Here is a 24,836-nt window from a genome sequence, read left to right on the forward strand (position 1 = left end):
GCAAAGAAAATTTTAACAAGTTTTGTACTGTATTACATATTTCGTGAAAAATATCGTCTAGAATAAGAAATAAAAGAAAATAATGAACTGTTTTACGTGGGAGAAAGTAAAATGCAAAAAGTAATTATGGAAATTAAAAAGACCAATTAGAAACGTATTGATGTTATATACATTTTATGCTAAGACACTTTACAGTCTTATTATTGCCACGTGCAAAATCTCATTCCAGGATAAAATTATGAATGTAACGTCGAATAACTTTGTATAGAGTCTTTACGATTTCCCGGCTTCTGAATAAATTCCCGAAAAATTGCAGATTTTAAATAAAATATTCCAAAAGTAGAGTCTTTTAACAACGTGCGTTATGCTTGCGAAAACATTCGAGTTTTGTGCTTTAGATAAATTTTAAGTACGGTTATTCCTGAAATTACAAATTCTTATTTCTTGCTGCTGTGGGCGCTTCGAATTAAAGTAAAAAATTATTTACAGCACGGTATTTACAAAATAATCCGAAAATTAAAATTACAAAATAAATTAACGGTATTTACAATTTACAAATAAGTTCCGTCCGGCGATTCGAAGATAAAATAATCATTCCGCTCCGATGCGGCAATTTTTTATTTATCATAGAATGATTTAGCTTTACTAACCTTCCACGTTGCGATGTATTCCCTGCGGTGTCATCATGACTTCCCAGGTCCGGCAATCCGGAACCCTCTATCTTTTTGGCGAAATTTCCGAGATTTCTGCTTGAATTGCTTGGGCTTAGCTTGAGCAATTAATCCCAAGTGGAAAAAATGCGAAATGTCGTAGCGTTGAATCTCGTGCCTCGTCAGACAGGAACCGGAAATGATTTAACACAGGATACGGTACGTCCTTGACCCTCATTCCACGCTTACTCCACTTAACTCTTCAGTTTTACGGCTCTTCCAACTTTGTCATATCCGCTTGCTTTTCTGAAATGAACACGTATCCGCGCTTTTCATTATCTTTCTTTTGAAAATGAAGCTATTGTAAAGGACTTTAATGTAAAGTAGTATATGTACGTAAAATATTGTAGCGCATGTGTATCTCTCACATATTGTAAGGCTAGTTTCAATGTACAACTTGCATTAAAATCAGGATCTATTTTAATGAAATTTTTATAGTTTCTTTTTTACAAAGATAAGTATTGTTTTCTTATAATTTTTTCAGGATTTTGCGTCATATTGATTTTACGGAAATATCGCTTGCGTTTTAATGAATTTTTTTTCGATTTAAGTAATTAATAATTGCTATATCCGTGACGCAGGGAAGCGATTATTCTTAAGTGGCAATAATAACGATCGTACGTTCTCTCCGAGCATTTCCATTTTTCACAGAAGTTTACGGAAGGAAAAACGCGGAGAACGCACTAATTCCATATGCATAAGAACCGTGAGGTCGCGCGTTATCCACACGTTGATAAGAGCCACTCATTTGCGAACAAAAGACGAGTCCCGCGTCGATGGAGAGATGAGCGATCGTTTAAATTCGTCCGTGCATCAGCCATTATCCTGCATTTGCAATTCGAATGAACCGGAACGCGACGTTAATGCTCGCACGTTGAATGGCGATCAGCATCTGGATCTTGGGTGGATTTTAACGCTATCAAGATCGACTCAAGGCAATTTGCCGGACGACGATCCACGTGGCAGTTCCCGCAACGCGAGAACGTTTAATTAATTTCAAGGTGTCAAGACGTACCTCGGAAATGGCACTTTCTCACGCTTATATTCAATCCCCCGCTATTACGGAGGTACTTTTGAAAGATATAATTAAAACCTACGCTGATATTTTTTATCCTTCCGACGCAATTTTAATTCCTTGAATTAAATATTTATTTCAAGCCGTAACTTTGTATGGTGCGAATAATTCCTGAAGCTTTGACCGGAATTCACTGGATAATTTTCAACTCTTTTTTGCAAAATGTGTGATTACATAATTATTTTCTAAAAATATTACATAAATGTACTAGCAAAAATTATATAATATGTTGTATAACATGCGAGTGAATAGAGGCAGAAATCTCGAATATGGGACGTATAGAGGCTCGATTGTGATTATAACGACCAATTGATCTAATTGGGGATATCAATGCTGTTGCTATTATCTAACAGAATAATCGGGTTACATGAATAGTTAATCTTTTTGTAATCTAGCAATCGAACATATTATGGTCCACTTTCAAACCTCGTAATGATAAAATTGTACAAAAGAATTGTGCCAAAGAAATGTAATTTCAGTGAGCGTTTGATTTTATGACGATTTCTATAGCATTAAATGCAATCGATATTGCAGACTTTCACTTTTTCCGCATCAAAAGTAATAAAACCACATGGATATAACAGTCGCTTCATATTGAGAAAACAATTGGTTTTATTGTCGATAAATATGATCCATTATAGCTTGAAATATCTTTTTGAATTTGTGCTCTACTTTTATTTATAACGAAACAATCTGAGTGATTTAAAACTCGCGATCGTTTCACGATCAAACTCACGCGAGGATATTGAAATTATGGTCTCATGTGGGATAAATTAAAACAAACTGAAATCGATTTTTCATAAAAAAAAAAGTATACATTTTACAATTTTCTAGAGTAAACAAACTAAACGCTCACATGAAATATTCAACGTTTTTTTTTAATTTTGTAACTGTATTGAAGAAATTTAATCAAAAAGACATTATCTTAATATGAATAATGTTCCTTAGACGTTATATATGTGGAGCACTAACTTTTCAAACTGATTTCGAAGAAGATTATGTACGCTCTTTTAATCTCAACTTAAGGCTCGAACTTCTGACTAAGTTTCTGCTAAGTTGTTTGCTGTCTACAGTGCAATATTTTCGATCCGTTGCCCACAGTTGACCTATAATGCATAAATGGTATCTTGCAACGATGCTTCCGGTTCATTTCCATTCGTGATTTTGGTTTAGGTATTGCGCCAATGGAGCGAATCGCATTGATCGTATCGCGTTTATAAATCCGGATAAGCCAGTCGAGGGAAATAGGTAATCCGTCGTAACTGTTACTGAACGCTCGATTGGTTTTTTTGCATTCTGTCAACCGATAAATATCGAAAATGTAGCAATGCGCGAAGATTGCTTAACTGGAAAACTGATCGCTTCGGTTATTTGTTACGCTGCCTGTAATTGAAATATTTATAAATAGATTTTATGGAATGTTGTTATAAATAGACGTTTCCGCGGAAAAATTTATTACAGCAATCGTGAAATATTGAAGTATTGATTATTGTTCTGCGATAGAGGATTTTATCTCCTATTTGCAGCTTACCGTCATTACCTCAATATCGCATGAGACGAGAGTGACCACCCCCTCAATTCCGCTTTTGTTGCCAATGCGATCGACGCAGCAATCGATTATCCGACCGAGCGAGTCGCGAAGGGTAGCATGAATAAATCGCGGTAAAGAAAATTTCCATCATCTTGGGGTAAATTCCGTGTACGTCGAGTAATAAGATTGACGCAATGCGAGCAGTCCCCTACTCTCTCTCTCTCTCACTCTCTCTCTCTCTCTCTCTCTCTCTCTCTCTCTCTTTATACGATAATAAATAAAACTTAAGCTAATCTCTTTAATGCATTTAACTGTCATGAAAGAAAGACACGTCTTCTTTAATGTGCTTGCCTATCTGAAGTATTTTAGATCACCAAAAGCTATTGCTCTCATTTTTCCACATCAACGTCGGGTATGAAAAACGCGAAAAAGGATGAAACACTCGTGGGGATTCCTCTTTCTTTAAGACGCAGGAACTCGTTTTTTAGTATCCGCTTTTTCTCCAGTCACGAGGATTTCTATTAAAGCAGTAGGTTGTGTGTATTACGTGACATGAGGCGGTACTCCCGCTATTGAAAACGTATCGCAAACGATAAAAATCTGGAGAGTCGTTCTTCTTGCATTCTGCACCGCTCAATTGTATGAAGTGCGAGACGAAGACCTTGTTACATATCGATTTTGTCATGAAGAACAGGGACAGGCTAACGGCAATATATATAATCCATCCTCATATTTTCATTACATTTTTTTTAATTGAATGATAAAATTTGTGCAGATATTATTCGCGAACGATCGTGATGTATATAAAATGCTGTCAAACATCGCAAAGTCAAAACATTTGTTTACTAAAGTGAGAAAATTCACTTTTACGACTTTATGCGTTGGAGCAGCATACTTTACTGTTGAAAATTAGAGAGCGGAATTTCATTGAAGATAAAAGTTGTTTTGTATGCGAAAAGCGACAGCGTTGACGGCAGTAGAGAGAATCTCAGAGAAGCGCACTTTAGGCGCCCTTTTCTGTCAACATTAATTGGAAACTCGTGGAAACAATGCCAGAACGTTTTCCGGCAAGTGTTCCGTGCATGGAAGCTGAAGTCAATCATCGGAACGGAAAACAAATTGCGTTACACAGCAGCGTTGAGTGACGCAAGATGCGTCAAATTTCGGCATGTCTCGTCATCGTGTAGCCCCGCATGTGTGTCGAAGCCGCAATGGATAATCGTTTCGATTTCCAATAGAGGTCGACGGGTCGCCCCGCCGGTCGGATAATCAACTCAGGAATTGGATGTCCAATTGCGAGCGGCAGAGAGAGACGGAGAAACGTGACAAAGACCGCGCTTCTTTTATCCTTGCCCCATGATTTAATTGCGGTTTACGGGATGTCGCTTTAGAAACGGGAAATGTTTCAGTCTGATTGTCTCTGAAACTTTAGCTTTGTATCTTCCGCGATAGATAACCGCGATCGACGAGAAACAATATTGGAGAATAGAGGAATAGCCACGCTTAATTATAACGAAAAAAGGATTCATTAAAGTTCCGCAATACAATAAATATTCATTTTGTATATTTCCGTCTATAATATTCTCTTTGAAACGTAACATTATTTGTCTCTGATGCGGTTTCGATATAATTATCAATTTATTTAGCCATTTGTTTGTTATGCACGCGCATATTCATCTGCACGCTTCTGGTTTTTGGCACGAAATATGTGGAGAGACAAAAAAGCATTTTTTTCACGTTTTATATAATTTGAGAGGTAAATATTCACGCATTAAATGATTGCGAATTGAAGCTGTCGCTCGCGGTCGCAGCTGTAAAACGCGTCTGAGAATTCGTTTGAGCATCTCTTTAGGCGAGCAAGATGATTATCCGGTAAAGCATGAAGTATGTAGATTTTGTTTAATGTATACATGAGTTTTTTTAATAGTAATAGGACGGTTTGAGCGCAAAGGCGCGAAATATTTATTCCGAACGTAGCTCGCTGTCACTTACTATTCCACTCATTGACGGCATGAATATTCCGATTTAGGTTCCATCGAGTCATGCATTGCTAATTGTTTCATTCTTGCGATGTAAATATCGCGGAGATAAAATTCTATCGTTGACATGAGTGCACTGTTCGCTTTTTCTTAAATATCGCGAGTGACTTTACATAATGTAAATGTGTGAAAAATCGACTTATCGATGCATTAAATGAGTGCGATACAACAACGATACTTTCGTTACTCGCATTTACTTTAATTTTTATAAATTTATTGTTTTACACATGTGACAAATTCTAATTTTTTTATTTGTTTTATTTACATACCGAATATCGAAATATGTTTATTTAAATATGTAGTATTTTTTTAGATTATTGTGTGTCAGTTTTTTTCGTTATTTAAAATTGAATAAGTAATGACAAAACTTTTATGGTATTGCGTAAAGCGTGCAGAAGAGACACTCTAAAAGTTCTTTCTGAAGCAAGTTGCGTTTGATATGATTCTATGGTTCGATAATTATAGAGGGGTAAAAATGTCACGAATTTGACCATGACATGATGAAATGACTATTTTAATAACTTATATGAGAAAAGAATGTGGAAAATTGTGCGTATAAGAGGATTTTACCGAAAGTTACGCTAATTGATGCAGATTACGGTTATTCCAATGTGAAAAGCTCGAAATTGCCGAGTGAAAATCATGCCGGCAGAGGAACCTGCAACATATTTTCTCGCACAAATAACTGCGCCAACAATTTCAACCTTTGATAATATGCATAAACAATTTGTATCAAAGAACCGCTTCGTTTATTGCACGAGAAAATTTTCATTGTCATGAAAATAAATATTTCCAACATGCATCACGTGGCAGTGTCATAAAGCAGAGATGTAACTTTTGCTACGTTTGTTATTTTCTTGATGTGTTTGCAGGAATGAGCATGAGGTCAACGTTTATTTGAAAAAAAAAAAAAAAGATCATCTTTTATCTCGCATGAAAATCGACGATTGCGGAAATTGCAATTGTACAGATCGTATAATTGAGAGAGCTCGATATTCCAGAGTAAAACTTTATATACTTCAAAGGAAAGGAATTAAAAGACGCAATTTATTAAGATACAGAAGATATAAATGTGCCAATATAAATGCGTGTGATCTATTTATCATTGATATTTAATATCGCTATGTTTGATATCCTCCGATATCCTTGATAAGTTCGTAGTGCTTTTGTAAGTGAGTCAGTGTGTGAATTCAGTACTGCTGAATTTCGAGAAGTAATTTCTGGGGTTCGTCGGTATTGACTGAACGTCAACTTCCGGTGTTAATATCCGGTCGAGAAGCGAGCGAGTCCTAATATTACGTGCTGGAATGCGACGTTCCTTGCGTAGAAACAGGAAACTTGCGGACAGGGTGGAATTTAAATAATCAATATTAGTGCAGCGGTGAGAAAAACTTCAAACGTATGGTGTTTTTAACTTAAAACTACAACAAAGAAGAATATGTGACCGGAAGAAGACTTATTTTTCGAAAATTTGATGCAAAAATTTATTGTCACTAAAGATGACGTATAAACATAAATTTTATTAAAGTTTAGTCTCTAAATAGAGATCTAGTTTGATTATTAAAATTAAACACATTATTGCTTTTGTATGAAAAGTAGATCGCTTACAAAACGCATTCTGCAGTCGAAATCCATTAAATCTACATTTTATTTCGGTCGCATTGCTTATCCAACAAATAATGTGTTGTGCATCTGATGAAGCTGTATTTTGTATATTTATTACCATTAATAGTAAAATCGCCACGTAACATGTAAAAAATCTTTATCGTGAATATCAACAATTTGCGAAACGAAATATCCGAGCGATTAATAATTATAAAAAATATTTTATTCTTAATACTGACGTATTATATACAATATTGATATTTATTTTTGTATAACGGCGTAAAAAATTAATTTATATTTCGCGCAAATGGAAATGGTATTACTTTCGGATAATATATTAAAAACTTCAATGTCTAATCCGAACGATAAGCTTGGCGCGACAAACGAAATTAGCACATTTACGATCGCTTTTATTATTTAGAAAACGAGCCAATGAGAAAATTATTAATACTATTCAGCTTGTAGCTCACGTGTAATGCTGCAGGTGATACATCTGCATTCGTAAGCTCGCTATACAAATGAGCTATAAATGCCGACGGGTAGTCGTATGTGCAAAACCAAAACGTGATTGTGTAATTATACAATACTGATGAAAAGCGATTGAACTCTCATAATAATCCCCTATAGCTGAATAGGCTGTTCATGATTAAACGTTTCTGCATTCTATTGTAAACGCTTTACACGCTGGTATACATAAACGGAATGGTGTGTAGAATATAGATATTAGCTTTACGTGAAGGATATTAATAGTAAAATCATATTTGTCATTTGAAAATAATCGCTCATAGTATATTTTATTTCGTATTTTAGTATGAAAATGTTGCAATAATATAATAAGTAATGTAAATTAAAGAAACAATATTAAAATTGAAACTATATGCTACAGAATATTTAACGAGGTAAATTAATCAATCTATAAAACACATAGAAAAATGTAAAATGTATAAGATACAAATTTCGCAAAAATTAAAAAAGTTCTTTTATTCTATTCGGAGGAATGCGTAGGAGGATTAAATTGATTCTGTTCTTCTATTTATTTTTAATTTAAACTTTTAAAAGAAATTTTTTCTTGTAGAACATGCGATCGTGAAAAATGCATAAATTTGCATACTTTTTATCTGATGACTGTATGGTGCATTTTAAGTGCTTTGTATCTGTAAAGCGCATATGAAATTGTTAGAGAGCGTGCTTTATCGCGACAAGCGTGTTTGCTCAAAGAAACTTAAACGTACCGAATGCCGGATATACACGTCGTTTTGCCCGGCAAAATAATCGCTTAAAATAACTATCTTTACATCAGTCGATTTTCGCGCCGCGCTTGAATAAGAAGCGCTTAAGAATTGAGACAGTGAATTAGAAATTTATTTGTTTTGCAATTTAGCTCATTCGTATTTTGAAATCATTATCCTTAGTCAGGCTAAAGAAAAAGAATATTGTTTCAACATTTTCGTCGTTATATCCAGAAGGTAGACGAACTACTGCCGCAGGTGGAACGAGCAACTTCGCAGGAAAAATATTTGTTCGCTTCGTCAAAAAAAAATACAGAAAGACGAAGGTCCTATATGTGGGGATTGTCTTTTGTACGTTTAATTTCGCTTTATCAGAAAGCAAACCTGAGAACGGAAAATATCGAGTATACCTTCGTAATTTCAAACATGCATTATAAAGTGTACTAACTTGAAACGCTCTTTGTTAAGGAAAACAACTAGTACCTAGATTAGTTATACGAATTTATCGCGCAAAGCGTGAATATTTGGTTATTTTTAAAAATGTAATTTGAAAAATAAGAGTAGTTTGTGAAATTTTTAATTAGTTCTGAGAAAAATGTGGGTGGAATAAAACTTTAAAACTAGAGTATATCCGGTGCGGATAAATGTCTTAAGTTTAGTATCTCAAAAGATATACTTTAACAAAATATATATGGCATACTCTTTGCCGTAACATTTAGAAATGTCAACAAAGAACAAACTTTTAGCAAAAATAATAAGCATTGTACTCTCTTCGCGTTTTAAAACTGCTCGTTCTAATGCGGAAAGCTTGAATGCGCTTGTAATAACTGTAATTTTGAACTTCGATTTCCAGATGTGCCTTGGTAAATCTCCACCGGCGAGTTGCGAACAAAGTTGCATACTTCTACAGCTGAGAGAACTTCGATGGACTTCAATGAACTTATGCATACTGAAACTGGCTCACACCACGAGGTAATAATATGGCTTATTAATTCAACTTCTCAGAGACTGCATATAAGCGCAGAAATTGCATGACATTAGCAGCGACGTAACACAATAGATATTGTTGCGACGCGTTATATTAAGATGTGCTGTTAATAGCAGGTTCGAGATATATTTATTTTCTGCAAAGCAATTTAATAGATGCAAAAGAAAGTTTTTTGTGCATTATTTTGTTGATTATTTATGAGAGGCAATAAAAAGCATCCAAATGGAGGCTAAAAGCTGGGTAGCATAATAGAGTTGGAACGTGGTGCAGTACTACCACTGTGGCCGCTAATTGCTAATTAGGAAACGGCAAAGGGCTCTGACAATCGTAATATTGCTCGCACTGAAAACGTTTGAGATAAAAACAGTAAAAGCATAAATAAGTTTTATGTCAAACTTTATGTAAAATTACAAATATAAAAAGCAAACATGTGTTGCTGGCACTTTGCTGACATTATCATTTCGATTAGCGTATAACACACATTTGCGAAATCATGTATATTTAAAAAAAATTATTTTATATAGATTTTAGTTGTGGAAAAAAATACTTTTTGTTGTATCGATTGTCAATGATAATTTTCTATTATTTTCATTAAATTATTGTAAAATACCATTTGGCGGTAAACGTCAAAATCACATTGCGAAATTATGGGGTTGGGAAATCAAATTATCGGATTCATTCTCCATCGCTATTCTCTCCCATCCATTCCATTTGACACGTTCATCGTCTCGAGGAATGCCAGCTATTCGGGTCTGTTAATTCGAGAAACTACTATTTGGAAAACAAATTTTGGTCTTGCAATTATTATGCTTTGAGAATGCTTTATTATACTTTGAGAAACATCAAATGAATTATTCCGAATTGAATTTTTCACACAAATATTCAACGTTATTCGTTGTGTTGTAAAACGAACAAGTCGAACTTTCACTCCCACTCTTGAAATCGAGTGGAAAATCAACGTCAGTTCCGAGAACCATGTACATTAATTAATTTGCAATCGATGTATCGATCCTTCTGGAATCTAGCATTCCTGATCTCTCTCACATATCGCGTCTACCGATGTTGCAATTTGCCATACGTTCGACTATATCACGCCGCTCAAGTATAGCTTCTACTCGGGGGAGATTAATTCGTCGGTGCAGCATATTTCCCAAGCGTATCCGGTCCAGTATCGCTTATATATATATATATATATATATGATATCAGCGAGTTCGCGTAGCAATTTTCATTCGATACCAACCGATCGCGGTTCGGTTTCGCACTCATTTCATAAGTAAGTCGTAAGTGAAACTTTTTGCCGATAGTTTAACATTATTCTACGTCTTGTCATCATAACGTTTTGTGAAATAATATAAAATAGGCGCATTTGAACAAAACTTTAATTGTACCTTAAAATTTTACACATTATAAAAAGATTCAATTTTAATTTCGAACTTTGCTTTGTTACAACACTAGAAATTAATTTTACCTGCAAAGTAAACTCACATAGGTACGCGTGGAAATTACAATAAATCTATAATAGTTGGTCGTTCAAATTAAAAACAACGTGGTAAACAAAGTTTAATTATTATCGTTAAATTTCTCGAGAAATTGCGTCAAGAAATTGGCGACAACATGCAGTATGGTGTAACTCATGTACCGCTTTTCCGAAGGTCTGTTACTCGCAATGGAAGTCGAAGGTCAAAAGCAAAGTGAATTAAGTGAGGAGAACTTGAATAATGTATTGCGTTTAAATTACCGCCGAAGGCGCCCGCCGATCTCGGTAAAGATCTTTCCGATAAAAAGCGTCTTTTCTATTAAACCTTCAATCGCGATAGAGATTTGAGGTTTTGCACGTCGGAGTAAAAGCAATTCTTATCAATATATAATTATTTTGTAAATTACCAACTTCATTCTTTTGATCCTTAATGTCAATATATTTTAATGTACTGCATAATTAGTGTTTTAAATTATTACGCAGTAATAACTAGAATAACCATTCGACCATTGCATTATCGGGGCTTAAATGTATCAGCACTTGCGTAATACGACGTAATGCGTGCAAATTTATCATGGGACGATTAAATCTGTATCGGGCCTTATCAGCCCTCTTACAGGCTTTTCATCGGCATTGTTTGCGAGATATACACACTATTTGAATATGCGAGCTGCTGAATGGTGTTACGGATGGGGCATTTGATGTTATACATTTGCGTCACCACCATCACGGCGCCACGAAAACACCCACGACCACTATCGCGTTTATTCCACCCTCTCAGGAGTTACATCCCGTGCATAACGACAAAGCGTATTGCAAATAATCGGTCGGTCGAAAATTAACGTCATAGTCGGGATTCGGCCGGCGTTAAATATAGAACATGCGCAATCATCGAGCACACGTAATGCAATAGTGAACCGATAACATCTTCGAAAAACGTGTTTGCACACGTTGACTTGTTAGCTACACGTAAAGAGCCAGAGCGAGTAATTACTCTGCCTGACAAATCAATATACCCATGAATTGTATATTTGTTCGACGTGATATTTGTGATGCGCAGTCAGATACTATTTCGATTGCGGAGCTGCTGCGGCTGCACTCGCATTGCTATACAACTCTTCACATTATTATGAATTTAAAGTATTACAAAAATATCACACATCTGTAAATTGTACTTCTCTTTCTTTTTTTTTCTTTTTTTCTTTCTCGTTTTAACTTTCTGTTAACATAATCTTATATTTTCATGCTTTTAAATTTTACCTCTATTTTTATTTTAACTATTCTGTGAGAAACATTTTTCTAAAATTGTCGGTTTTTTTCATTTAATAAGTCTGTTATTTTTTCGTAATATTCCGTATAATAAGGTAATTTATATGAAGAAAGAATTGAAATTTTATACAATTATAAATTTTTATTATAATTTGTACTAATATTAATGCGAAACTAATTGTTATTGCAGAAGTATAATTGATGATGTTGTTTGAAAATGTTTCACATACTACGCGTAATATAAAATGATATAAAATTACTAAATAATTAAGCACATTGTTAATAAATCAGCAAGCATTATTATTCGTCGTAATTCTATTATTAGTTTTACAAACACATACGCATGTCCAATTAAAAGTTAACGCGCTTATAAATACGTCGGTGCATGCGATACGACGCAGCGAGTTATTTTCGAGATAACAATATCGATTGGAGCAAGTTATCCAACAACAAAAATCGTAAAATTACTTCAAATTAATTGAATCGCAAGGTAGTCTTGCGTGATGTAAAAAATTTCATCAAAATACTTGTAAATAAATTTTTGTTAATAAAATTTTGCGGCCTTTGCCGTTCCACGGTGCTCGTTTGCGCGATGCACGTAATGTTCTAGGTCGACGCGGGTCGCCCGCATCGACGATACCTTGAGACCTATTCAAGGACTTTCGCGAGAACATTGAACCTTACACGACCACGCAGGATATCGATTCGCTCAAGACACGTCACCCTCGCACATTCGAATCTATCGAGACAGATATAAATTGCTCGTTTTGCCGCCACTGTTTGCGTAACGCGCCAGAACTAATTGCGAAGAGTGCTAGGCTCTGTGCACGTGACGAGTGTGTATTTTTGCAACTATTGATTTAATTTCAATGCTCGATCCAATTTATGTTTTTGACGAGTGGTTCGGTAACGCAAATATGTTACGATACAACGATGTCGGGCTTAGCGGTGTGTTGGCGGTAGGACTTGTGGTTTCGCGGTTCGCGGCTGCGTTAAAATACACACTCACCGTTCAACTGTTACATGCATTGCGTTTAATTTCAAAAATAAAAATAGATTAAAACCCAAGTGACAAAACCAAGTTTTAATTTAAATAATGCCGCTAGAAAAATTTATTTTTGAAAAATTTATTAAATTTTTTGAGAAAGAATGTTCCGCAGCGCAAATGCATCGAATTATTGTCGCGACTCTGCATCTTCTGATGACACAACTTTTGACTATTTATCCATGCGTTGTTTACGCCCGCAATAGATAATGTATTCCTTGGATCATGCGAAAATTTGTTTGCGTCTACGTTGATAGCACACCATCGTGACTTGCATGAATGAACAGGATCCCGAATATTCGAGCTTTAACAAATTGCTTAGCTTCTCTGTGAAAGGAACCAAGCGCTTCTATGTCAAAATTGATAAATAGACTGTAAAGGTCTCTCCGTTAAAACAGATATACAACTATTGTTTACTTAAATTCTCAACAGACTATAAATTTTTTTCGGAATATAAATTCGGGGTTTTATTACCGAGTTTTGTTAAACTTTAGTATCAAAAAGTTAATTGTGCCGATAGATTTGTAGCTTTCTATGAATGATCTTTTTTAAACAATTAATTTAAAATTTAAAAGAAATGCATCATTAAAATTACAGTTGAAATTCTCGTGTGTCCTGTATGAAAGTTACTCAGTCATTGTCAGGTGCGTTTTGTTGGCCGCTATGTAAGTTGCATGTTACGGCACGTGGAGACAAAGTGTCGCCGCGCGTTGCGACGCGTCGCGCCGCGTCTCCGGCCTTGAACCCGTTGTCCATAAGCTTCCTTTCTAGCTGCTTCCTAGATTTCCCAGAAGGCCACGGTCGCTGACGCTCCTTTTCACTTCGATTGTCCATTTGTGTCGGAGCATCCGAGGAAATGCTGTTTCGTTCCTTTCGTATCATTAGTCTTCCCTCGCGAAGAATACAGATTCCTTTTTCTTTGTTTATATTTTTTATTGTTGCCATTCAGCTGTACACGTTGCTACAATTTAGTTTGAACACATTGCGTGAGCTAAAATGACTCAGCGGGCTACGTCCCAGTAGATTTGCTGGGTTTGATCAAATCGGATTCATTATTTATTTACGGAGCTTCGATCAATGTACATCTATACAACTGGCCCGCCATGAAATAATACGGACATCGTCTTCGTATTTATTGTATAAATTTTTGATCCATAAAACATTCTACATTTATTAATTATAAGCAACAATAATTGCTATTTACGTTACCATTAGTGCATTAATGTAAGTTGCGGCTAAGTAATTAAATAAAAGTAAAATTGAATTTGAGAATATTATTACATCCGCGGAGATGTAATATCTGCTCTCTAAAATGATTTTTAATCTCCTCGCGATTACATTATCCGCGCCACCGAAAAGCTCCGAACGCAATTACGCTTTGCACTAATGCACCTCGCTATAACGATCGTGCGTCGCGGAACACATTATTCGCGTCCACGTGCAACGTTTAATGTTATTTTTAACGTGTGATATTTTTATTCAGAAGATATCCGGAAGATATATGTCCAACACACCGCTGCAATTCGTGGAAACGGATGTGCAGACAGCTGGCAATGTGCCTGCTGCACTTGACCCTGTGCCGGATCACTCGCTCGCGGCTATCACGGTCGCGATCAATTTTTAATTTCCATCGAGTGTATCAATCGATAAACGATCATCCTTGTGAGCAAGCACGCGTGTATACAGAAGCACACAAAAGAAAAAATATATATATGCACATTTTTTTACGCGTAAAAATTTAATAAATTATATTTAAATCGTGGACGTAGTGAAGTATGAATATTATGATTGTAGTATTATAATTAATGTAAACTTTTAATGTAAATCTGTTATCAGAAACATTTAATTATAATAACGCAGTCATTTGGAGTGACTTAGTAATATTATTAATTTGTCACATCGACGAATGCTCTTGTTCGATTACGCAAGTGTTGATTCAGAATGTAAAGAGAAACCGGCTTTGTAGAAATGACAGGCACATATACTAGTACAGATTGTTAATCGTATTAAGGATGACAGGGTCTCGAAAGCTTCCCGAATCACAAAGTAGGACCTTTCTAATAACATTCGTAGCGAGCGTTAATCATGTTATCTATTTTCTTGCTCGGCGGCACTATTGCCGGAACAGTTTAACTGTCGTACTACTGAAAGTCCTCCCCCCTCCCTCCCCCCTCTCTTCCCGCGCAATTAATCTTACGTTACGATTCCGTTCTATTCAATGCAGAATGATTATGTTCTGGCATAGGGGTATATTACCAAGAAGAGCCATGCTCTTCAGCTATTAGGTTTACTGGAAGTTATCTACAAAGTGATTGCCATTAGTTGGATGCTCTTTGATATTAGCTATTAGCTATCATTATTGCAACAAAATGACGAGCAATTTAATTATGTACGAATAAATGGTTACAGGTATACAGTGAGTGGATAAAGCACAATTGGATAGTTTTATAAATCTTCGTGCAGTCTAAACGATTAATTAAAAGCCAATTGCAAATATTGAAAAATACGGAAGCATGAATATGGATGAATCTCAATGAATATAAATATCAGAAAAAAATTTATCGCAATAAATAGTAGCATTGTTTTAATAAAATTACTGATCCATATAAAAGTGAAAACCATTTAAACGATTGTTGCAACGTTTGTAAAACATGAAGATAATTTTACACAATTACGATTTGCTAATTGAGATCACTCTCATGTTATTCTTTCATTTATTAGTATTTTATTAATTTTTCTTTTTTCACTGAAGTCTCTAGTCTAATACAGCGATAAATATCGGGAAAGTTATCAGTCCATTGTGAAATGTTTGTGAAAAGAAGTTCCTACAAAGTTCATATGTACATATATCTGGACATTTGTCCGTGAAAACTTTTACCGACCTTCGACAATTTCTTTGTTTGTATTACAACCATTTTTTGTTCGTCACTACACAAGTTTCACAATTTTAAACTCGCAATTTCTTCGCATAGCGGAAGATTTATGAGTTTTTTTATCTGAAACATACAGATTATCTACATGTATAGACGTGATTTTCCGCCGAGTTTCAATCTCATAACCGTTTTGCAATTTTATTTGACGAGGGAGACTCCTGCGAAGCGCTTTCGACTGTTCACTTCCTCCGTCAATATTCGATGTTATCCAGGAGAATATATATTGTCTCGATATAACGCTTTTCCTGAACTTTCTAGAGTCGAATGCAAGGCACACTTCACGTGCTGCGAGAATCCAGCGGAATATGTTGCAATTTCTGCATTATATATTTCTATCGTATTGCTCTTTGTGATACACGCTGCGAACGAGTATCGGAAATTATTTCTTCGGAACGAGCTCGTGGACGACGCGAAGGTGATTTTCTCTCGCACGGACAACACGGCGGTGCATCTGTTCAACAACAGAAATTGCATCAGCGTGATGTACTATGAGTGGCGGTCGTCTCGAGAACGAGATCATATACAAATGTTTATGGGGAATCGGACAGTTCTCGTCAGAAACCGTTGCCGATCAAGAAGCGCGATCAGCTACGTTTTATTACGCCAGCAAAACGTTTGCATACTCTTGCCGGGAATTGTTGAAGAAAGGGCACGAATTTGCATATCATGTGATATCTGTTCGTGAGCACAGCGGCGGAGAAAGCGGTAATCTGCGACACGAGAGTTTCTGCGACGTAGCTGCTCGGATAGTCAAATGTTTGCAATGTTGGCAAATTGACAACGAATTTAATCAAATTGACAGTAGATTTTAATCAAATTCTGATCAAATTTGCTGTCAATCTGCCAACATTTCTAATATTTTGCTTATTGAGTTTTGTAGCGCTGAACACGAATTGATTCGATTCGCGGTATGATCGAAGTACCTGTAGCGAAAGAGGAAGCTATTACTTTAAAGTTTGTCAACTATTGTTCACCGTCCGGAGACAATTTGGACTAGATTGTACTGATTGTCCAACCTTCAATTTTTATCGATTTGTGCGGAACAGCGTAGTGCATACACCACTCTATGGCGCCGAAGAGATCAGTTCTGGCGCGAGGAGAGTAGATTGAAATCATCAGATAAAAAGCTATTTTAAATAAGAATCAATTAAAAAAACTTAATAAAACGTAAGAGGGAATCCGCTCTTTTCGATTTGGAGAACTTATTGTCAGCGATTTCCATCTGACTTAGATATAAGCTAGATTTTGAAGAGAGAATATTTTATTCTTTTGATAAATTCGTGGAACAAAACAAATACAACAAAACGCGTATGAGAGCGAACGTGAGGAGACGTAAAGCCTATGTAAAGGAAGATACACGCTTTATATAGATAATCTGGAGTCTTTGCCATCTAATCAGGTATCAGCAGCATATTTTGAAATTTCGCACGCACCAATGTCACAAAAAATGTACGCGAGTCGGTAACTTTTTATATTTTATTATAATTTATTCTGGAAAAGTCACCTTATATCACAGAAAGTTTGCTTACCAAAGTATTAAATTATGACATAAATTAGAATCAATAAATATTCTGAAAAACGTAAAATGTTAAAATGTTTTCAACGCAAGATCCTTATAAAATAACGAAACAAGTTTTAAAAGTTTGTTCGGGTTATTGAAATTCAAATTTAATAATATAATAATTTTATAATAATTCTGATATTGTTAATTTTTTTATCTTACACTACGCCAAAAAATCGTGTGGCTTTTTTCCTTTAATTAGTAGTTCAATGAAAATTCTAAGCTTACTTCTATTGTAGGAACGGTTGGTTACCAACCGATGGAGAATATGTTAATTAATCGCTCTACATTCTTTTACAGCATGGACGGTTACTTGAGGTAGTCGAAAGCCACTGAAAATTAATTAACAGCGAACTGGACAGAGTAATCGGTTTATCGCCGGAGAATTTGCAAGCTTTTGAGGGTTTGGAGATCGTGTATTGGCACAGGAATCGATCGCTGATGTTCGCTGTTCAAGTGCGTCGTGACTGCGTGATATTGCATTTGTTAACGCCGTTTTATTATACAGTTTGGATGTGCGTGATCATCATGCTGGCCACGTACGTTTCGTCTATACGCACTCGGGAAGTTGTTTGACATAGGAATCAGAGAGCGACTGAATCCCCTGCTGATCTATGAGATCAGGTTGGTGTAAAACATCACGTTCTTGCGTGAAAAAACGTCACTGCGTGCTATTCTGGTACTGTGAATGATCTTCTCTGAATCTGGGCATCATCTATAACAACATTTTCACGAGTTTCCTCGCGGATTTGGATATAGAGGATTTAGCGAAGGATTTGAAGGAAGTACCAAATTTCGGTATGTCTCTCGTCAGTTCTCACACTGTACAGAGTTCCCTGAATGATTTTGACAATCCTATTATCGTAGATTTGCGCGATAAATAATATATAGCGTGATAGTTGAAATTTCTAGATTATATATATATACTAAACCCATTAAATAAATATTATAATTACTCAAATTAATAAGCCAGATATATTGAAACAAAGCTCTATTTTGTTATGAAATTAAGATCAATCCTAAGCTTAACAATAATTTAAAGTACTCACAGAAAGATAATTTTGGCGTGTTAAACTGCGTTGAATTTTGTACACTTGAAGATTTAATTATATTCCGTTTCTCATTTCAATTTAATAATAAAATATGAATTTATCTTAATAGATACAAAATTACGAAACGAGTGGATGAAAAATGTTTGAACGAGATATTGTCAAAGGATAACACAATGGAAGATCGAACAGATTACCGTGGATGGAATAAACCAGAATGGACAGGAAGCTACGCGTATACACGCTGCCGGAGCATCAATATATCCTGTTTTACTTTATGCGAGAGTGGAACACCCTTGCCGCGTACCCTTTGAGCGCATCGTTATGGAATATCGTCAATCAGGATTGCTTCATAAGTGGGTCAAGTATTATATGGACGACAGGACAAGCAGATTGCTACTTCTCACGAAAAGAGCACAAGATGACGGCGGCATACTTGATCACAGGATACTTCGGATTCGTTTTCAATTTTTTTTTTAAGCAATCAGCATTGTGGTTTTTCCGATCGAGTTATCTAAACTTTGCAAGATGCAGCAGCAACTTAAGATACGACGGCCAACAATTCCGCAAGGATAATCGGGTAAGTGACTTTTACGTTTTGCATGTCGTCTTTTAAAGGTTAATAAGGTGATATGAAGCTTGTCGACATTTACGCCTGAGTCACTTCTCCCTTGCCTCATAAATTCTTACTCGAATTGATGAGATAAACAGTATAGTTTTTACATGTATTTTGAATGTGAGACCGTTTATAAAATATTATTTTTGACGTTGATTTTCTGGTTAAAAAGCAATAGAAATTTTTAAATGTGATTCGGACGTGATGACACGCGAAATAATTTTCCCATTATACTTTGAGCACATGCGAATTGTGCGCGCACGTCGTCACGAAGCATGTCTCGTTAAACTTTATGTCCCTTCTGGTCATCACGAAGTTGTATTGCGAACCCGTTGAACGAAAAGAGAGCAGTAATACAAACTGCCTTTAGTCTTTAAATTTCAAAGATGTTGTAATCTTCCGTTGAAATTTTTACTTACTCTGCATACTAAAGACTTTAGTTTATGTGGCTTATTTATTCTGTAATAACATAACTTTGTTATTTAACTCGATTGTAATTTGCCTCTATTAAAAGTTTACTTATAATAATAAACTTTCTAAAATTACTTCTATTGTAATCATATTTAGTGGAAGTAATCGTATTTAATAATGTGAATTTTAATGAAATAAAAGAGAATATCTAGAGAGCGTACAAAACTTTCCTTCGTAGCGCATATATTCGAAGGTATTGTTCGATTTAATTTGCATATTGCAGCTACAAAATGAAGATTTCTCGCCGCAAGGGACGTGTTAAATTCTAATTAGGAGCAACTTCGCTACAACAGAATATTAATACAGTTTTCGTGACTCTCTCGAAATTTCACGTAAAAAATGCCGCAAAATTTGTTACAGACTTAAATGAGTCAATAAATTCTCATTTCAAAAGACTTTCGCGCTATGGTCGTTTGTTTCGTCTGATTTATGACTTGTATAAATAAATGCCCCACCTATCGAGAGCTACTGTACTTAACTTTACGACATAAGTGAGTTAGACAGGCTCGTGGCGATATTGCACAGGCAATACTGCATAGATCTCAGAATATCAGAGAGTCGCCGTATGTTTATTTATCGTGCATACTTCACATGCCGTAATGTGAAGAGTCTAGACGGTTTTCCACCCACGTAACTTACTCGCTGTTTCAAATACGCTTCGAAATCAAATGCGAAGGCAAACACTCGTTTCGAAGGAAGTAAAGTGCAGCAGTCTTATAAGTATTCTCTTTGAGTTACGCTATATATGCAACTACTTTTATCTCTACTTTCGAGATCATCAGATTTAAAAATATCTCCGCAATAAGGATTAGTGTACCGTGTGTGCCGTCGTTCACGTATAATTACTGCTTGAAAGGATAATATTCACATTCTTTATTCATATATTCAATTCTTTATTCATATACAGTGCTCGCAACGCGACCGCTCATTAGTTAAAAAAGCACCATCAAGGTAATTTGATATCACGATGTCCTTACAGTAAAATGTCATGTATGTGACGATCCCTCGAGGATAGCGCTTGCTGATGCTCTTTTGTAATGTATATTGTGACGTTTCAAGTCGCCGTCGCGATGAAAGAACGCTGATAACAATGAATTAATTAAATCGGGACTTAGTCAATCCACTTTATTCGGGGTACGTAAGTCTTCTTTAGCTGATCTTATAAAATATGCGCCTGCTACCATACAAAGCCGTTTTTCCGAAGATACGGAGTTATCACGTAGGCGACAGAATAGATGAATGGAGATAGCGATGACATCGAAAACGAAGTTATAAGAAAAGGTGCAAGAACGCAGACACGATGAATCGATTACTTCTTCTCTCTTTTTGTGTTACATCGAATTCCGGCTCGTCACGTCGCGTCGTACAGAAATACTTCTCTTGAATGGTCGGAGAAATTCAAAGCTTTAACTGTTCTATATAGCTGCAGGTCGACGCTAGGGAAATCTGCCTTATCAAGGAGAGTTTATCGTTTTTAGCAATTCCCGAGTTATATTATGTCTCACAAACTGATGACGAGATTTGGTTTTATTAGAAACATTTCTTTTCTTAGCGTAATCTACAGATCTAGCAGAGAGAGTTCGAATTATTCTTCGCCACTTGGAAATTTAATCGTATTCGTAATTTTGATTAATTTTTTAGAAGGGAATTTGTTATAATTTGTAATAAATAAAAATGCAATTTGAAATAATAAACTTTTTCTGAGAAAGAAAAATTATATGCAATATTTAATTAATACGACAACGAGAAATGAGATAGTTATAAATAATATTATAAATAAAAATATATTTAATTATCTATTTAGAGAATCTTAATGTAAATTGTGACAAAGCAATTATAAATTGTTACTTGATTTTTCTATGTAAAAAAAAGTTTTATGATGCATGAGAAACATTGAACCATTTTTTAATATTTTGAGAGGTAGCACAAGAATATTTCCATATCTATAATCGATTATTCATTATTTGACGTCGCAAAATGAATGAGTTTGATAAATCACAAAGCATTAGCTTTAAGTAAACGAGATTGATGATAGGATATATCACCTAATTTTGCTCCGTAATTTGATCGCTTTCCAGCGAAGAGTTTCCGAGGAGTACACATAAACGTGTACTTGACATTACTTTATATCGATCGACGCGACTAGAGATAGAGCCTATGCAGACATCACAGGTGGTGTACCATCATTCAGATAATTACCCGCAATTAACCAATAAACGGTAATATAGTTGACATTGGCGTGCATTCCACTTGATTTTCGAGGTTTCCCAATTTTGCAACACTATATATCACAATTATACTAGCCTACCGTAAAATTGCTTCATTAGTAAATTCAACGCGATAATTAATTTCTAATGCACTATTGATATTGATATTCGATTATGATTATTATCTTTAAAAATACTGTACAGTCAAAGCGATGGTGCAGATTTCGAATATTTAAATGTGGAATAATTACATTTGTTGATTTTTTGAGCGAAAATATTATACATGCTGAAACCAATCTGTAAAATTAAATAATTAATGAAGAATTTGTATTTGCAGAAAAAGGTTTAATTAAATTTTTAACATTCTATTTTGAATTTATATTATTTAATACGACTTTTAAATAAAGTTTAGCAGAAAATCAAGAATAATTCTTTGCAGACAATGCCACTTTTTTCATCTAGCGATCATTCTTAATCCATGATATCACAGTGTTATCAGTACTTTTTTCTCATCATACGCATCAGCAGATCAGATTCCGCTCGATTCGAAATAGTTCATCAAGAAGAGTATTGGTGCGAGCTCCAGAGTAAAGCAAATGATGTATACGTGAACAACGAAGAATTCTCGCCCACGTCATTGAATCTTTACACACAGTATACTTTATTTCTCGTCATCCCGGCGTACGTTTCTCACCGACGCATCCCGTGTAATTTTGTTCCGTTCGTTGCGATGCGCAATTCCGACGTGACTCTAATGACAAGCGGAGATCTAAAGCCTTTTTTATAAATACGAAAATTCCTCACGTAGTTGCTATGATTTATGTGAGTCCGATGAATCAGATGGCGTCACGATGACGTGATTCCGACGGATCCGTATTGATGAAAGTTGGTTGGATGGAAGTAAAAAATTAGTAGATTTAGAAAGGCATTGGAAAACTCACGTCAATCTAATTTCAGGATTCGTGAAAATGTAATTACGTCGAAGACATGTTTACGCGCTTTTTTCTCTTGTTGACAAAATATCTCGGTAAATAGAATTCGTTATTTGCTCAAAAATTTTTTATTTATATTTTGCTCGTTGGATTATAGTATAAAATAATTTAGAGCGGCGTGAGCCAATTTTCCGTAGCAAAAATTATTATCCGATAAATGTCGCAATTGTGCGGCATTCGCAAAATCTCCTGTAGAATGAGTTACGCGCTCCATTCTATTCCACTTATATTTTTGTAGCTCGCGTTTATGCTGCGATAATGGAAGTGGATATACAATTACCGTCCTCCACACATGTCCGTTGCATGCAAGGATAATTAACTTTCTGTATAAAACTGGCATCGTTTGATTTCTGGTAAAATTTGCTGCCGGGAGATGAAATTAATGCGCTCCTGTACAGATTTGTAGCTAATAACGATAATTCATATCTATTTGCTTCGTTAAATTGCGACACTAATTGTTTATAAGATTATCTGATTTTGCACGAATATTTGCATTCGTTGTCTATAATACTATTTGTGATATCATAAACAAATGTTTATAAACAAACTTTTATAATTATTTATTAAAGCAATTTAAGAGATTTGATAATTAAACCTTGAAATTTTATAATATTATATTTTTTTCCAAAGCTTTATCTACATTTTAATTTAGATACATTTGTGCTGTTATCATCATAAGAATAAAATAATGTGATTTTAATGCAAAAATTCTCTTTTTGTATTTTTATTTAGTATTTGTATTTTAGCATATCAGCTTTTTATCGTCATCATTGATTTTCAAATGTCGCGTGGGCATGGCATAAAATATTAACGGCATTAGCCAAATCGACTGTTTTCGGCGAGATCCCCGAATCACGTGCCTTACCGCTTTTTGCTTTTGTCCCTTCATTTTTCATTTCTCCGTTGATGGCGCCTTATCGCCGATCACAAATCGCTTTTTACAAGGCAACAGACATTTATATACCGGCGTCAGTTTCAAAGTGAGTCCAAACTTATCGCACGCAATAAGTTATAAATAACTCGTTACGAGTGTCTTTTATTTATTTGCACGCACAGGCGAATTTCACAATGGTGCCTAACGCGCAATATGGATGCAATTATCCAATTAATTATCCAATTCGCAGCAATCAAATGTCAGCCGCAATTATTAATCAGCGAAATGATCCCAATCAGGCGCGGAATCATTAATCTCGGTGCATTCGATGTCGACGTCCGCGGATTTCTATATTTGTTAGAGAGGGAGATTGTTGAATTTGCATCGGTCAGTTCCAATGGTGCGCTGCACACGTCGACTGTTTGGAATCAATACGACGACACAAATAAGCAGGTGGTTAGCACCCGTTAAACTGCATCACGCGTTTCACACAGTAAGCGCACACGTGACTGCGAAATTTATGCTTATCGACAGTGGATTATCCGCGGACGCGTGCTCGCATCGATTCCTCGGAAACATATTAGAGACACGAAGAGTTAGTAAAAAGATGCAGAGTTATGCGCCGTTATAATTTCTGAAAAAACTTAGATTACAAAATTTGCAATCTTATGACGACGCTAATAAACTTGAGTCTGCAAAACATTTCCTCCAAGATGTGCTAAAAATATCAAAAGTATAAATTTGCATATAAATTTATATTTTGACCACTACTGGAAAGCTAACGTGCTGCATTGCTCTATATCGTACGCCTCTGTTCTAACCTGAGGAGAAGCTCTGAATGTTAAATACAGGTCCATCTTCAATGATGAATTAGCTCGACCGTGACGACCGTGTTCGAAATTTATTTAACACTCGTGGCCTTGACCGTTTCACGAAGATACCTTACCGGCGTTTATTCTGAGATTCTCGATACACTCATCTCAAGTAAGTTTTCGCACTGTCACGGCCGATAATGAACCGGGCGAATGAGTCGTGACGTGGAAACCTTGTAATTAATCCGCAGGAGGAATGTGGTTCACGGGAATAAGACAATCCACGGCGAGAGATGTTTCGCACTGCTTCGCGAAAATGTGAAAATACAGCAAGAAAATATGCGAGGCTCGT

General features: G+C 35.5%; 1 protein-coding gene and 1 long non-coding RNA gene across 3 annotated transcripts in view; one reads left to right on the top strand and one right to left on the bottom strand.

The window, feature by feature from the left end:
• LOC136999093 (uncharacterized) overlaps positions 1-24,836 on the top strand; it is a 48,424-nt gene that overhangs the window by 12,195 nt on the left and 11,393 nt on the right. The window contains exons 2-4 of one of the 2 annotated variants that reach the window (XR_010889507.1): positions 9,043-9,161; positions 17,764-18,261; positions 18,625-19,092. This is a non-coding gene — a long non-coding RNA (uncharacterized lncRNA). Of the gene's footprint in view, positions 1-9,042; positions 9,162-17,763; positions 18,262-18,624; positions 23,593-24,836 lie in introns of those variants that run through there. The other variant, XR_010889506.1, reaches the window with a different exon arrangement.
• The window catches only part of LOC105668820 (uncharacterized), a 58,026-nt gene that overhangs the window by 11,774 nt on the left and 21,416 nt on the right, over positions 1-24,836 (bottom strand). The window contains exon 2 of the mRNA XM_012361436.2: positions 651-956. The gene's annotated coding sequence lies outside the window, so the exon portion shown is untranslated. The remainder of the gene's footprint in view (positions 1-650; positions 957-24,836) is intronic.

Source organism: Linepithema humile, chromosome 3 (genome assembly GCF_040581485.1).
Source record: "Linepithema humile isolate Giens D197 chromosome 3, Lhum_UNIL_v1.0, whole genome shotgun sequence".
Classification (NCBI taxonomy): Eukaryota; Metazoa; Arthropoda; class Insecta; order Hymenoptera; family Formicidae; genus Linepithema; species Linepithema humile.